General features: G+C 36.9%; 1 protein-coding gene across 2 annotated transcripts in view; it reads left to right on the top strand.

Moving 5' to 3' along the window:
- Positions 1-6,799: 6,799 nt before the first annotated feature.
- Positions 6,800-18,061, top strand: part of cntn1a (contactin 1a) — an 82,025-nt gene continuing 70,763 nt past the window's right edge. For both annotated transcript variants that reach the window (XM_053483461.1, XM_053483456.1), the window contains exon 1: positions 6,800-6,881. The gene's annotated coding sequence lies outside the window, so the exon portion shown is untranslated. The remainder of the gene's footprint in view (positions 6,882-18,061) is intronic.

The raw sequence follows: 18,061 nt of genomic DNA, 5'->3' as shown, positions 1-18,061 counted from the left end.
ACAAACTATATGGATGTAATAATGGGTGCTGGGTGGCCTTTACAGCATAGTGCCTTCATTCAGAAATGGGCCTCTAGGCCAATTTACAGGACTAATGCATGTTAATGGGCGTAGAGAAGAAGCAAGATGATGTTCACATGAAGTTGGAAATGATGTTTGTAAGGTAATAAAAGAGGACATGGTTCTCTCCAGTATAATCTGAGCAACAATGTAGGATTTGATCTCTGTCTCATTCTGTTTCATTACACTGTTTTTTTGTGTAGCACTCAGTGTTTGTGCTTGTGTACAGTATGTGTGTTTGTAGAGAGGAAGGTGAACGGTTGGGTGGGCGTGTGCCTGTATTGTGTGTTAAAACAATGCATACATATTACTTTTGTAAAAATGTCACTTGTCCATTGTTCAGCACCAAGACCCTCGCCGGTTGGATGGATTTTCACGAATTTCGGTTTCAGATAACTTGCATCAAGTTTTAGTTTCAAGTGTATGTTTTTATGAAGATATTTTATTATGTAGAATTTGTAAATAATAAGACGTTTGGCTTCATGGAAATCGAGTACAAATCAAGTCAGTGAAGCATTACTGAAATCTGGGGCATGAAGGCTTGTCGAGTGTGTTGTATATTCAGCATTATGGTATCTGCCTCTTTTTGCTGTGATCACTGTACATTTTAACATAAAGTGGGGTGTGTCTTTGTACTTATTCCGAAAGTAAAAGCTTTCAATCCAGCAACGTGAATCATACTGCACATTCCAAGCACAACTGTAATTTATGCAAGTGGTGATTTGTTATATTACAGAAATGGGTATTTTTCATTATGTAATAGTCATTATTCATTACGATCACCTGCACCTATTATTTCTCTGCATACTAGAAGTGTACTTTTTTTTATTCTAAAAATCACAAATGTGTTAGTTTCAGATCTTTACTAAAAATTTGACATTGCTTTTATTTAAGTCCCCCCACTTAAGAGTTCATGAATGAAATTTCACCAACTCTAAATGTAATGAATGAATAAATATTACTATATTACTTTTTTCCGTCACTGTGTCTTCATTTCATTTTGTACATGTAGGAAATATGATTTCTGCCTGAATGTTGCTTTAAACTTATTTTGTCCTTAGCTGAAATAGTTTAATGAAAACTATGTTCCGAGAAATTTACAGTCATCTGAGATATCTGTGATTATGTATTGTTCCAGTGAGAAACACAACAGGGCTATGGAGATTAACTGTGTGTTTTATGTAATTATCGTGTCAGAGGTGAAACTGACCTCCTTTGTATGTTTGTGTAATATTTCTACTTTCCCCTGCTGTAAAAATTTGAGCTATTTTTAGCACAACTTCACTGCGGTCACATAACACAACTACAGTATGGCAAGTGTACACATTTATCACAGCAATGAGATCATAATAATGAGGTCAACAACAAAGGAGAGACATTGGCCAGTGTGGCTGGTGAACCTAGAAGATATGTTTATTTCTGTTATTGTTAAAGTCTTTTTTTTTTTTGTAATTGAAGATGGGAGAGCAAGCCTTGGGCCATCTGTCATGTGTTTACAGAGTGACTGTGTCAGGAAGCACAGACGTCTGGTGGGTGGCTCTTGGAATCTCTTTAACTGCTTGGCATGAGTTCTAGGCCTTCTGTTCCTAAACATGAATAAATGAATCATGAATTAATATATGGATCTGGACATTCAAAATGCATTTCCTTGAACTCGGATCACGGCTAGCCTAAATTTTTTAAGCGGATAAGCTATGGAAGTGAGGAATTAAACTCGCTTGTTGCAGTTTCAGATTCAATAGCTACAAAATGCAGGGGGATAAACAACACTCCAGTGGAGACATTTTGGAATACAAAGCAATTTTTCGACTACTTGGTTTTTGTTATACACTATATTTCCAAAAGTATTCACTCACTTATCCAAATCATTGAATTGAGGTGGTGTTCCAATCACTTTTATGGTTACAGGTGTATTAAATCAAGCACCTAGGTATGCAGACCGCTTCCACAAATATTTGTAAAAGTATGGGTCGCTCTCAGGAGTTCAGTGAATTCCAGCATGGTACTGTACCGTGATAGGATGTCACCTGTGCAATAAGTCCAGAACTTATAACAAAATGGAAGCGATTGGGAATGACAGCATCTCAGCCACATACTGCACAGACGTCGCCAACTTTCTGCAGAGTCAGTTCACGATAGAACACCTTTGGGATGTATTAGAGCAGAGACTGCGACTGACCTGACAAATGCACTTCTGGAAGAGTGGTCAAAAATTCCCATGAACACACTCCTAAAGCTTGTGGAAAGCTTTCCCAGAAGAATTGAAGCTGTTATAGCTGCAATCATACATTATATTAAACCTTATAGAATAAGAATTGGATGTTACTTACTGTAAGTTCATATGCATATAAAGCCAGGTGAGCAAATACTTTAGGCAATATAGTATATCTGGAAATTATGACTTGAACAAACTCAGCTGTCAGTAGCTATTCTGACTGAAATTTTGCATTTGCTGATCTTTATTCTAGGTGCATATGTCATGTGGCACTTTTTTTGCATCTATAGACAATCTAAAATCAATTAATTATTACTATGATTGTAGTGATAAATCGCATCCCTTTAGGAATAATGAACTTCTGTAGATATGATGAAGCATCTGACAAACAGTCTCTGGAGCCATTCCCTCTAATGCCATCTAGTGTAAGGGTGAGAACACAAGCAGAGAGATTTAATGTGTGGATTTAAACATGAATTCATTTTGATTGAATTGATTCCTCTAGGTTTTTTTTTTTTAACTAAAAATATTAACTAAATAATTACTCCAAATGATTGGCCTCCAAAATGTAAAAGCTGTTACTCTCTTTCTACCATGATCACATTTACATTTCGTCTATAGTGTTTAATACACTTCACCATACTCAATATACTGTTAATACACATTTGACACATGTTAAATATGGAACTTCTCGGGAATCTCTATTGTTGCTGCTTCATTAAAATAATTGTCCCATTGTGTTTAATTATGCTTATAGAAGTCCAATTTTCATTCATCAGCATAGCCAAATGCACATGCTAATCTTATTTGAAATGCTATTGCAATAGAGCAACACGTCTCTCTCGGCTGTATTAACTCCACGGGGCTTCTGCTCACATCGCCGTCTCTTAGCAACATCAAATCAGAGGTCAGCTTTTATACCAACCAATCACTTTTTTCATCCTAACTGCAAAGCCCAAGTATATTCTTATTTCTAGCAGGAATGTATTTTCCCCACAAACAGTGAGTTTTATTCAATGAACAGACAGATTTGTGATATCACAATATATCAGCGTTGATTGGTGGTTATTGTTGCTATGCCAACATCACCCCATATCTCCAACCCTCTTCAAACCCAAACCCTATGCAGAAAATTAAATTCCCATTTCTTCTCCCCTGGGGTTGTGTACACTCTAAAAATATGTGTATGCAACATGCACCTATATACAGGTGGTTATTTAATATGGAAAAACTGATACAGGCATAGAATGTATTGCACTCTCTTATAGTCATGCAAGACAATTTAAATGAATTGGATATATATATATATTTTTTTAAATCTATAATTGTGATATATACCCATTATCAGGATATACAATACACTGCAAGTTATGACAGCAAGTGAAATATTCTTCAGTCTATCCAAATCTACTTATAATTCCTTAAAATGTAAACAACAAAATATTTTCTTAAATATAAACAACCAAGATTATTCAGCTTAGTTCTGGTCAATTATTACTAAAATTACAAGTGACAATTTATTTTTCTATTGCTTTTTTAATAAATAAATTCCTAAATTTTGCAATATTATCTGCCAACAGAGCAAATAATTTCCATTGCAACTTTGTCAGACCACACCATATCCTTGCCATCTTACATCCATTTATATTGCACATTCTATATAATTTATACATTATTAATATTTCTTTTTTCATTTGATTTTAGTGCAACCATAAATCTGTAAATTTGTAGATTTTTTTTTCTTAGTGCAGAATTTTTGTTTTGTTTTATCTTATCCTTCCCTTTTAGGTCACAATTAGTCGTTTAAGCATTTCACTGCATATCATACAGTGTATGGTTGTGTACATAACCAATAAATTTGAATTTGAATTTGAAAGTTTGAATTAATTTAACTATATTTTAGATACTTTTCACTTGCTAACATAATTTTTTTCTGTGTATATTCAAAAGTGTGCTTATGCAGCTTCGGTGTCAGAAGTGGGAATTTTTCCTTTTGTATCCTTATGCAAATCTGGCCTTTTACTTGGGTGGTTGTGAAAGATGAATCTTATTATTGTTTATGATTGCTCACTGATGTTTCCATACGGAAGACAAATGGCAGTGGCCACATCTGCTAAAATGTAGCCCACCATTTTGGTCTGTTAGAAATTCTCTGTCTTCTGTTGATTTAGGATTTGGATACAGTGAAGGAGAAGCCGATCTGTTCCCCACATCGAGCTGAGATACTAGCTGACCCGGTGACACTAATCACTGTGGCTGATAGACAGGCAGTCTCACTATTTATTGCTGTTATGTTGGAGCTGGAAAACGTGTTTCTGCCACACACACATGCAAGGACAGAAGAGGGGTGATGTATTCATCCTCTCTTCTAATTCCTCAACCCTTCCTCTGAAAATCTGCACCTGTAGGTGGATGATCCACAGCATGAGCACTTTGTTCTATTGATCTGACGCTAATGTCTGCCGTGCTTCTTTCCTCTTTCCATCTCTCCATTTTTTTCCATCCCCCACTCCTCCACTGCCTCCTCAGCCTGCGATGACAGGGATGGGATTAATGCTCCCAAATCAGGTCCCCTATGGGATTCGGGGACAAAGGGGGGAGGGGGGAGAAAGAGGTGGTATATGTGTAAATGTAGGGAGGGGTTCTCCCTTGATGGAGGCCCCCATTATATAGGAGGACCAAAGGATCATGGTCTTTTAATCTTTTTCTATCTCCCTTCCCCCATGTCTAACCTTGAAAACAAATCCATTATTTGCTTTAAAATCCCCAGACAAATGTGAATGCCTTATCACATCAAAATAAAACACTGCATTTGTCTTCTAGTTACAGAATTACAGTAATTAATCTTGATTCACATCATTTTATTCTGGTCAGGGTGGACCTGTAGCTTATCAATGGGCACAATGCATCCTGGATGAGTGTATTATATTTAAGGGCAATTCTTTTGGAGCCAGTTCACCTGTTTTTGAAAAGAGGGAAAGGAAGAAGTAACATACATGGAAGAAAAAAATATATACAATATCAATATGTACTGTATATAATTCACTCGAGCTCAGGATCGCACTTTGGGTATTTTCTTTCAGGATCTTTTAAGAGAACTTGCATAAAGGCAGTAACATCAAATTCAGCACGTAACCAAATAGGTGAAGTAAACGATTTGATTTTAAAATATAGTCAAAAGCAACTATAAAACCCCTAATATGTTTTGGTTTGTAATTGTTTAACCAAAGCTTCCTGCTTATTTTCAACCCAATATATTTTAACTATTTAGTAACCCAAACTGATACCACTATATAATAGGCTGTTGACACACACTATATGGTCAAAAGTTTAAGACATTTTCTCTACCTTTACTTTATCTTTTACATGGTAATATGAAAAGAGTTAAGCTACAATATTGGACCATAAGCTTCACTCTTGTGCCTTTATTTAGCGCTTACAGCAATACTTTAGAGGTAAATAATGCCCACTTTGCACATAAAGGTACAAAAGATTCACTCTTTGTGGTCAAGTGACAAGAAAGCACATGTCGTTTAGTAACCTTAAAAAAAAAAAAAACACTTTTGTTGGGCACTGTTGCCTCGCATCTGTGGGGTCTAGGGTTTGATTCCTGCCTCGAGTTTGTGTGCATATAGTTTTAATGTTCTCCCGGTACTTGGTGGGTTTCCTCCGTGTACTCCTGGTTTCCTCCAACAGTCCAAAGACATGCAGATTAGGCTAATTGGCATTCCCAAATGTCCCCTAGGGTATGTATGTGCCCTGTCATGGTTTGGCCCCCTATATACAGAATAATTAATAATATTAGCAGAATAGAAGATAAATGAATTAACCTTTTTTGGTATGAAATTACAGATTTACAACAGCAATAGAGGCAGTAACACAAGGACAGGTCGTAGATGTGATTGCACACTGTATGTCTTATACATATTCAGTAGACACATGTTGTGAGAACTGACTACTAGTGCAATGCTAAGAACAACAACAACAACAAAAAACGACAAGATATATAAGAAGCATATAACCAAACCATGTGCAGTAACAGTGGGGGAAAAAACCCTATAAATGAAATGAAGTTGCAGTGCAGTGCAACCTTGATGAGCATTTTATTTATCAGTGCAAATGATAGTAATTATGCACGTGTACAGTGTAGCCCTGCTCCACTGATAAAGAGGGTAGATGGGCTGAATAAAAGTATAAAAGTATATAGCAACAGAGTCTGTTATACAGAAAAAAAAAAATAAGCATATGGTGCTCGTTTTTTTACGGCTTAATGCTTTAAGCGACATGCTCATGCATAGAAGAGCTCATGCGCCTTCTGCTATTTAACAGAGCTGAGTGTTAATGATGTAGCAGCTGACTGAGCCGCTGCGTTCCAGCTGCTCCCAGTGTACAGAGCCGAGAGCTTTAGCGCCCCCTAAAGACTCCGTCATGAAGTCTCCTCCAATCAGAGCGCGCCTGAGAGACACGCGCGCGCTGCGTGATGCGATGGGCCGTGCGTGTGCGTGTGTGCGCGCGCGTGCGTCGGTTCGGCGCTGCGGAGCTGCGCGGCATCAGGTCCGGCTGGTGAAGGTTACAGGGACGCGCCGTCTGTCGGCTCTCGGCTCAGGTAAGGACGCTCTGCACGGGGATGTTTAGTGACACGGAGATCATCACAGAGAAGCGCTACGCTGCGTGTGTGTGTGTGTGTGTGTGTGCGAGCGGGAATGTAGCTGGTGATGTACCGCAATGCAGACCAAATACAGGCTGTTTTTTTTTTTTTTAATATCTAGAGCCGGGTTTTACTTCTGTGGGCCGTGTCAGGGTTCAGTCGTGGTTCTGGACCCAGTTAATGCTTCACGCTTGGAGGTTTGAGGGTTTAGGTTATAACAGGTTATAACGCAGATATGTAGGCTGCTCGTCGGCATCGCTGTTAACGCGCTCGTGCGCTGATGTGAGCGATCTCGTGTTTGCTTTCGAAACACTTTTGCTTTTGCACCTGTGCAGACATGCAGTTATAATGCAAACATGACGGACCGCTGAGCATTTAGACTGATGATTTATTTATTTATTTATTTATATTTTTGCAAATGATTAAACACAATCTAATTGCTTTATAAATAATAATAATAATAATAATAATAATAATAATATACTTAATTTATACTTTTTTTTTTTTTTTTTTACTAAAAATAATCCTAGTCCATGTAAGCAAACAGTTCTATTACAATAAAATTAAAAGTAACAACACATGGCTCTGGGTTTCTTTATGCACTTGACTAACATACTTAAATTTCGCGTTTAAAACACTTTTGCATCTGTACAGACATGCAATTTAACATTATGGACCACTGATGATTTAGCCTGCTGACTTATTTTTTTTTGTAAATTAATCTACCCACATTAATTATTATTATTATTATTATTATTATTATTGTTGTTATTGTTGTTATGATGATGATTATTATTATTATTAATAGTGACCTGATGCTTTTAATTTGGACAAAATATCATCCTTGCTAAAATGCCTAATCCTAAAGTTCTGGTCTGTACAGTAAGCAGTTCTATGACATGAACATTAACAATAACAACACACATGGCTCTGGTGGACTAAAGTTGTTCAGTGGTCTTTTGGTGCTATAAACCTTCAAATTACTGTGTTTAACCTGTGGCTTCTCATACATTACCTCGGGTTTCCTTGTTGGAGAGAAAATAAACTACCATATGATTTATTACATAACACAGTTGTCATGTTCAGTGACATCTTTGTCCTGTTGACTTTGATTTATTTAATAAGTTATTTCTATGTTCACTATTTAAGCCAAAATTTCCTTTATCGACATGTTGGTTTATTTTCACTTCGGTTAACAGTTTCCGATATTTTCAATTACCCACAGTGCCCTCTCACGACCTGTTGATAGTACTGCCAGTGGGAGTTCATCGGCACCTACAGAGACAGATGCAGCAGTGCCTTAGTCTTTAGGTCTAGCTACCTGAGCTAGCCACTCAAAGGCTTCCAAGGGTTCAACTTTTGTGCCAACACTGCTCAAGTCCATCACACTCGATATCGTTTAACTCACTGAATAGTCAAGCCAAGTCTCCGCCATGACTCAGCAAAACTTGCATTCTGAAATTTTAATTGCAGCATTTGTTGTCTCCACTCTATCAACATTGGATCTCTTGTTTGTTTTATGATATTGATTTTTACTGGAAAGCAGAATTAGCATCAGAATCATTAAGCACTGCACATATCTTTTAATATAAACATATTTAATGTGTCCCAAAATGGACATTTCTTTTAAATAGTGCTGTGAATAACATAATTGCCGTTTCGTTCAAGAACTATAGCTGCTCCTCATTTATAATACTTTGTGCTTTATATTGTGCATATTAAGCCAATGTAGACATTGTTTGCCATCATTAAAGACTGCTAGCTTGACATTTAATCAGAAAGTTAATCAAATCGATGTCAGACTCCAGTCCATTTAAGCATGCATCTACATTATATTACAGTCAGGTCCATACGTATTTACACAGTAACACAGTTATCATAGTTTTGCCTCTTTATACCACGACAATGAATTTGAAATGAAGCAAACAAAATGGGATTGAAAGCATTTATAACACAGTCTATTTATGTTTCACAGACTCAAAAGTAATTGAACAATTTAATAATAGGCAGTTACATAGCAAGTTTTACCAGACAGATTACCCGTTAATCCCTAATAATACTCAAGAACAGAAAGACCAGATTGGATTTACTCCAAAGCATACCATATATTTGGTCAAACATGATTAAGGCAGTTATGGCATGACCATATGTATGTATGTGTAGCTGCCAGTGGAACTGGGTCACTGGTGTTTATTATTAATATGACTACTGATAGAAGCAGCAGGATGAATTCTGAAGTGTATAGAGCTCTACTTTCTGCTCAGATTCAGTCAAATGCTACAAAACCTGTGCTGATCACACAGGTTTTCAAGTACAGATGGATAAAAGCCCATAACATACCATAAAAGTACCCCAAGAGCTTCTTCAGGCAAACAAATGCAATGTTCATAAAGAGCTGAGTGGGCCACCTGACCTCAACCCATTTGAGCATGCGTTTCACTTACTGAAGATAAAACTGAAAGCCCTCAAACAAGCAGCAACTGAAGGCAAAGCAAAGCATAGTTATGGAGGAAACTCAGCATTAGCTGGTGTCCATTTTTTCTAGACTTCAGGCAGTCTTTGGACACAAAGGGTTTGTATCCAAGTATTAAAAATAGTCCTTATAATTAGGTTACTCTGTCTATTTACTAAAATTAGTAAAATGACTAATTCCTGAACAGTTAATGCAGTTTCTTTGTCAAACCCCTTGAATTAAAGGTGGAAGTCTTTACTTTAGTCATATTTTAAATACACATGGACCTGACCAATGATAAGATAAAATAGCAGAATGTGTTTGTTAGTCATTCATTAATTAATTAGCAACCATACTGTCCGGCTTTGCATGTCTAGAAAATAGTGCAAAGTATTAGATTACTGAAAGAGCAGAGCTCACTAACATGTGTATGTGTTGTCAGTTCGCCTACATGCTACATTTCGTGTGTCTAAAACTGCTGTGTAAAATAGTATGTGAAAGCCCTTCAGCCCACAAACTGCTAGCCTCTGTCCTCTTTGGGTTGCATCATGATCTATGCCCTGTCCAAAGACATGGAATACTAAAGAAAGCACTTCTTAGGACTGTTTTTGGGAAAGAGGTTTAAAGCTCTGCTTTTATTATATAATTGAGATCAACTCATAGAGGAGAAAAATGCAGGGTAAAGACTCCTTTCTGTACTGTAGATATAATCCGTTTGAGGTTAGCATTTCCACTTATGCATGTTGTTAAGCCTGGGCATCACACACATGTGCGCTGAATTGTCACATCAGTTGCAACCTGTTGTGCTTCTTTAATAAGTAAATGTAACCAGGAGCGATTCAGTGCTCACTGCTGTCATCCATATTGTAATAGTCAACATGATCCTTAGTTCTAAAGGTCTGTACTCCATCACTTTGACTGTGATGATCATTCCATGATGTATCATGTTTTTCAGTTCCTTGCTGAGTTAAATGTGTCCGTGGCTGTTTCATTTTAAATGATCAGTCTATTCATGACAGATATGAACTTGCAATACAAAATTTCAGTGAAGTTTAAAATAAATATATCACAGGCATACAAGTACTTTCCATTAATTTTTTTTACCCTAGCAGAAAGAAGTTTGCGTAATTAATGCTGCATGCTTTAGTGCTAGTGTTATCAGCATAGTCTCAAAAGCAATGACATTATCTGTGTTCTCATCATATCACAGAAAATTGAATTACACCAGTTGTTTAAAAAAAAAATGTCGTGAAGCTGTTCTAGCTCAGGTTGTTAATGGTCAAAGCTGCAATATATAATTTCTTTCTAGTCCATTAGCATTATTATCTGGTTTTCACACCTCCCAAGCTCTGCTTGACTTACTAACATGTGACTTTAAAAATGAAATATTTCTCTCTTTTTTTCTTCTTGCTTTTTCGTTTCTTTAAATTGTAAAAAAACTTGATTGATCTATTTCATGCATAAATCATTTAGGGGGATTTTTTTTTAAAATATTTATACTTAAAATGGAACTTTATTCTCACCATGGGGATTGACCATCATATCCTCTTCTCACCATATTCTCACCATTTTATCCCACATTGTTGCATGCGCTATACTGCATCTAGTAGAGGTTCACTTTAACGACTGAGTTCGTATTCCACTCTGTCTTCCCAAACTCACTATTGCCCCTAGCCACTGAGAGCTGTGACATGCAGATTGATGAGTGCAGGCGCAGCAAGCTGACTGGAGTTGCGGTCGATGACAAGCAGAACGCCCTTCTAAGCCAGAGTGACCACAGCTTCTTGTAGAGGCCATGCTGCTTTGCTGAGCACACCATTGTCAACATAGTGCTGTGTTCTCTCTGACAGGCTTTGCTCCCTGTTATTTCTGTGATCTCTCTGAGTCTCTACACTCCAGGGTGTTGCCTTGGCCAGAGACCATCACTCCTTCTGGCATAGCTGCAGAGTGCACAATGTTCACCCTCACCTCATCATGGTGAGGTGCAGAACAGTATTAGAGTGGGATTTCCATCAGTAATTTTCTTTTTACTTTTGGGCATAAGACATTTACATAATCCTGGACTACTTCATGATGGAAGAATGGAGAAAGATCATTTTACCCAAAACAACACTAATAATAAAAATAAATCTTTTTTATATTTGGGAATAGTCTGGAGAGCTACAGAAGTTTATTTAAATTTAAAGTAACACCTTTAAGTGATTTGGAGGTTTTTACTATAAAACAGAGCCTTTAACCGATTGCGTATGGTTAACCGATAACCATAACTTGCGACATCATACATAAAGAGGTTAAAAAAATTCATAACTGATCACAAACATAGCTACCAAGTAGCTAATTCACACTGCGAAGAGTGGAAAGTCTCTTGTGTAGCGACCACTTCTGTTGTTGCTTGTGGTTGTGAAGCATTTAGCATTTCACTGAGAAAATCTGTGAACTAAATACAACTTCTAAAGCTAACAAAATGAACATAGTTGAAATTTGCTTGTTTGAGGTGCATGTGATGTACTAGGATTTGTTACGATTAAAGCTATGTTGCAAGTAAGCTAAATGTTAGCTACATAGTGTACACATGCCAACAAGCTTACTTCCTACCAAGCATTTGTTTCTATACACATTTTATTAGATGTTGTGTATGGCAGGTTAAGTCGTAATACCAAATGTAAATAATATTGAAAAAAATTATTTTAAATGTCACTTGTTGCTATCAGCTGTTGCTGAATTTAAAACTCCATGTTGTGTTTATACATCAAAAATGGACGGAGGTCTGTTGCATGAGTTTATTTACTGTAAGTTTTTCCTCCGCTGATCAGCTGTGTCCTTTCTCATTTGTAAATCACTTTAGATAAAAGCATCAGACAAATCAGCTAAATGCAAAATGTACTTTTTAACTTTGACTTTTGATGTTGGATTGGATATGAATTCTTTTTCCATTCAATCCACTGATGCATGGTGTGCGCTTGTTTTTCCAATCATAGTTAATATGGCTGGTAACCATGCTGGTGTAAGCTGCAGGCTGCAAACATGATTATGATAATAGTATTAACACACCACATGTGTAGACCAGGGAAACAAATTCAGTTTAATAGCAAATGCTAAATTCGTTGTCAAAGGTCAGAACATGGAAACTTCTGCGATTGCAGCGCTACCTCAGCCTCTCAGAAATGCTTGTATGTCTGTCTGCTGAATGTTGACAGCTTTGACTGTCTGTTCCTTGTAAGAACCTTAATACTTAACGTGTGAACCTGATGGTTTGATCCCATCCATTGATCAGCCAGATTTAGTATCAGTGATCAATACTCTAATGAAATGGTCTGAAAGAAATGCTTTCTATTTTTTGTCTTGAAGCTAGGAGAAGATTAAATAATTTACATCCCCAGTGAATTGCTGATTAAAAAGTGTGTATGTGAACTAAGAGTGCAACAGTGAAACAGTTTTTTGCAGTTTAATTTGTAAAGTGAAATTCTTATGTACTCAAAATTTATTACATGTAAAGAGAAATATATTTAAAAAAAAATTGTGGTAATTTCAATGATTACAACTTACAGGTCATGAAAATAAAGCAGCTTAAAATATTTAAATATCTCCTAAGATCAATAAAATTAATGGTAATTTATGCACACAATACTTGTTCAGAGCTTATTTAGCATAAACTCCTGCATAAATGCGGCACGATATTGAGGCGATTGGCCTGACCAGCTTGCTTTGATAGTAGCCTTCAGTTTGTCTGTATTGTTGGATCAGGTGTTTTTCATCGACTTCTTAACAATACACTATAAATCCTCTATGGCGTTTAATGGCTGGCCATTCAAGCATGGTCAGCAAACCAGTTAGTGGTAGTGGTAGTACAGATCCTGCTGAAAACGGAAATTGCCATCTCCATAAAGCTTGTTGGCAGAGAGAAGCATGACATGCTTGAAAATCTTCTAGTAGACAGCTACATTGACTGTGGAACCTTCACACTGGACTTCAAGCTAATTGGATTCTGTGCCTCTTAGTTCTCTAGACACTGGGACCTTGATTTCGAAATTTACTTTCATTTAAAAAACGGACTCTTGACCAGTAAGCAACAGTCTGGTTCCTTTGCTCCTTAGTCCAGGTAGGAATTTTCTGACATTGTTTTTGGATCAGTAGTGGCTTGATAGTAGGAATGCAAAAGTTCCAGTAGTCAATACAGTCAGTTTACACTATACACACACTGTCACACGCCTTTCAGTCTGATTTTGCTCCTTGGTCCTGAGTACCTGAGATAAATGTTATAAAAAGGTACTCCTGATCCTTTTCTCTTTTTTCCTCGCAATCCTGTACAGTACAGCTGTCTCTTTTACTGCCACCATGTTATGTTACAGTTCAACATAGTTTCAATTCAAGTTTATGTTCCTTCCTTCCTTCCTTTTAATTAGCCTTAGTTTTTTTTTTTTTGCAAGCCATAGACATATTCTCTCTCAGTCATCGAGCTTTTTCCAGTATGAAATAATTTAACACCATTTGTGTCTTCCTGCTGAGGAGGAAAGCTTCTCAGATACTTAACTCATAAATATCTCATTTAGCACTTCTACTGAAAAGCTCATACTTCTTTTGAGAAAAAAACAGAAACAAAAACAAAATGAAACCTACTTTTATTCAAAATGAAAGATTTGCAATGCATATGAATCATTATTATAATCAGGACTGTTCGAAATAATTATACTAGTAGGAGTTAAGTGAGTTAAATGTCAAATGCATTCATGTCGAGGCATCTGGACACCGTCTAGGTGATTGTTATCCATGTGATGTTCCTCTTTGATAAAAGCACATGGCACACGGGTCATCCTTTGTGGTTATCTGGGAACAGCAACAATCAGATTACTGTACTCCAATTAAGGATAATGCACTTAAGAATAGGACTCTGAGCTAATTTGTTTACTGAAATAAACTTTGCTTATGCCTTCTATTAGATTTGCCTTTACACTTCAGCTCTTAAGAGTAATACAGTATGAAGTGACTAGTCAAATGTTAAGGTTATATTTGGACTGTGGTCAGAATCCCAGCTCTTTTCAGCCACCTGAAAGAGTAATCTGAGCTTTGGTATTGAAGATGCTGAAAAGCTCATCCTAGAAGTGATTTTAGTATTTTGGGTTTAATGATCTAATGGTGGAAGTCTTAAGGGGATTTAGGTGTCCGATTTAGATGTCATTACAAAGGATTTGCCCTTCACAGAGGTAATTTCAACCCAAAGATCTTTCACTTTTAGTGTCATCGGGTTTATATATGATGTAACTACATTCAGAATATGTGTTCATGCTCTTCTTTCTCATTGCAGTTCAATAGCTTTCTTTAGATTAAGTTGCAAATCGCTCTGGGCTCTGGACAAAATTTGTTCCGTACAGACCATTTATAATTTTTTTATGTTCATTATGTTCATTAGGAAGCTCTAGTATGCTGCTCATTACTGTGTGTTAGTTGCCCAGAAACCTAATTGACTAGGCTAAAAGTAAAAGTGGTAGCTAATGCATTGTTGTAAGATATCCTGAGTTAGTTAGCAAGCTAAATGCACCATTAGAGACTAATGGAAACAAATGAGATAGTCGTTCTCATCAGTCATCTTCCAGCAACATATAGTTGCAGCATATTCACGTCACATTTTATCTCCTGGTGTATAAAAGCAAAGTGACCTGTGTAGTGTAGTTATGGGAGGGATTTGCGTCAGATTCATTCAGTACCTGCATGCCTCTGGCTTAGACACATACCTGCATGCTCCTGGCTTAGACAAGATCACCTGTAGTCAATGTGCTAATTAATCTCGTCCAGATTATCTCTCCTCATGTGTGTACTGCAGCAGATGCTGGGATTTGGAACTGTAATTACAGCTGTAAGGTATGGCGTACTTGTGTCAACCTCATTAAGGTTAAACAAAACTACACTGATTTTAAAGTTTTTACTTTTTTTTTTTTTGCAAAACCACTTTTTTACTGGCTGTTAAATTTGTCATCTGGGCAACAATGAATACTACTGCTATTATTACAGTTGCTAAATAATAATAATAATAATAATAATGATGAGCATGATGTTATTATTATTATTATTATTAATAATATTTTCCTGACTTGAGCTTCTTTGAAATGCTTATTTTGAAGTGTTGAGTAATTATATAATCATGATAATAATATAGGTAATAATCCAAAGCTTTTGATTTTTTTCTCAAGAGTCTCAACCCTTGTTGTCATATTTCTCTAAGAAAAACCTCATTATACATTAAGGGCATGCTGCTTTCCACTTACAGGCCCTGCATGCCTAAAAATGTGGATCAATATTTTTTCCAACCAGTGGCTCCGGTGCTGAATGGAGGCACATTTAAGCCTAGAAATTCCATTAAAGAAAGAAGGAGGGGCACAGCACTCGGATCCACCCCATCCACATAAACCTAGCCTTATTCGATTCATCCTCATTTTCCGGTGTTGTTTTCACAATTGGTGAGTGTGTGTGCATTCACTTCAGTAATTCACTCAGAGCTTTAAATATCCATGGCTGTGCTGTAAGTGGGTAATTTTTGCACTGCATTTTCTCAAGTGTTGTGTTATTTGATTTTCGATAGGCATGTTCCTCTTCCCCTGACAGGAAAGCTTCCCCTGTTTATTCATGTCATTTTTAATAACAGATTTTATTCCTGAGTTGTGCTTGCTATGATATTTTTATTTGCTGCAGCTTCTTGTAATTTGTTTATTTATGAAAAATGACATTTACTGTACTAGAGACAAACACACATTTTCAGAATGACCGGGCTGGTTTGTGTGCTGAGGTTTAGTTTGTATGGTTAGAAGGTGGTTTTGAGTGTAAATGGACAGAAGGACTCAATGACTGGAATGGGGAAGTAATATATTTAATACATTTATTATCTAGCTCACTGGGAATGTAAAGTTTTAGAAAATCAATGGTGGTGACATGTTAGATTAGTGGTTAGCACTGTCGCCTAGCACCTCCAGGGTCAGCGGTTTGATTCCCAGGTCCGTGTCCATGGAGTTTGCTTGTTCTCTTCGTGTTTAATGCGTTTTCTCCAGGTACTCTGGTTTCATCCCACAGTCCAAAGTCATGCAGATTAGGCTAATTGAGATGCTCAAATTGCCCGTAGTGTGTGCCCTGACATGGATTGGCACCCTGTCCATGGTGTACCCTGCCTTGTGCTTTAGGTCTCCTAGAATAGGTTCCAGGCTACTGAATTCAGATAATTCAGACCCTGAATACTGGATGATCCGTAATGAAGCTGAATGGATAAATGAATGAAATTATTGCTAAATATTTTGGATTTAAAATGATGTGTTCCATCCTCGCATGACATCTAAATAGATCGTTCAACTTTGGCAAGCATCGTCATCCTGGGTTTATTCAGCAGCCTTGTCCATAATGATACAATGAGTGCATTTGATGCAATTTTTTATTTTTCCTGACCTTTTTGGTGTTTTCTCTTACCTGTGTTTTCCTCATTCTGAAAAAAAAAACCAAACAAACAAAAATTGTCATCCATGCACTCTAATTAATCTGCTTAGTAAAAATCACTGTACCATTAGATTGCAGCCTGGCTGGTGTGTTACGCAGCAGGTGGCAGGATTAGGAAGTTTATGCTGTAGTTAGAACATCAAGCACTGTGAAGAACATTAACATTTTTTCTTCTGATTGTTGAAACTATTTACCCACAGGGAAAATCAAATAAAAAAAAAACTAATCTTCCGGACACAGGATGTGCTTGCCCTGCATGCTCGGGCTTTGTATTTGTGCGTGTGTGTATTTTTTGTCTATTTTTGTGTGAACTTTCAAATTTGGTCCTCAGTTCGTTGTTTCTGTGTTGTTGGCTGCTGTCATGACAGAATTTGCCTTTGAGCGCTGTATAGATGTGGGAACATTAGCATTCGTGGTGAGCATGCACAAGAAACAGGTCTCTGTGCTGTTTCATGGCACGACGCTCCACACTTTCTGTGCATACTGCTGAATACTGAAACAGGGAGGATAAATCTCTCTCTCTCTCTTTCTTACACACACACACACCCACACACACACACACACACACACACACACACACACACACACAAACAAAATTAGACTATATTTCTAGTTATATAGGCTTTGTTGTTTTCAGTCCTTGATTTGCAGAGAGTTTAATGAAGATAATCAACTGTAATTTAAACATGCGCTTGAAAATGCTTTTGTCATTCTGCTCATTCGCTGCAGTTTTATTCATTAGACTAATTTACTCAGCTATGCCAAATCTGCAAGTCATTCCATACAATAGCTTCAATCTGGTTTTATATTTTTTCACTGTTGTCATAAACTGAATGAATAAAAATTGTTCCTGGAGCAGGAAATCTTTCTGAAAGCCGCCCTATATTTCTTAAAAAGGAAAGCACTCTTGGGGATAAAATTATGGCGACTATTTGAAGAAACACACTTCTGATCATAGTTGAAATTTGAAAGTGTTTGTGTAATTGAAGGGTTTACTCCATGTGCTACTTGTAACTATGAATACTCTGGACAGGATGAATCCAGGTTGACCCTATTCCAGAGCGATGGGTACTGTATGTCCCAATAAGAAACGAGGAGCATGAAGCGATGCACCCATCATATTAGTTAGTAAAGTTAGTAATAAATGCTAGACAGTTGGAATAGTAATAGTAATAAGTATCTAATAAAAATAAGTAATTTTTGATTTACTGAT

The sequence above is a fragment of the Clarias gariepinus genome, chromosome 2, assembly GCF_024256425.1.
Source record: "Clarias gariepinus isolate MV-2021 ecotype Netherlands chromosome 2, CGAR_prim_01v2, whole genome shotgun sequence".
In the NCBI taxonomy this organism is placed as follows: domain Eukaryota; kingdom Metazoa; phylum Chordata; class Actinopteri; order Siluriformes; family Clariidae; genus Clarias; species Clarias gariepinus.
Note: the sequence above shows the minus strand (reverse complement) of the source record. Positions and strands in the feature narration are given on the sequence as shown.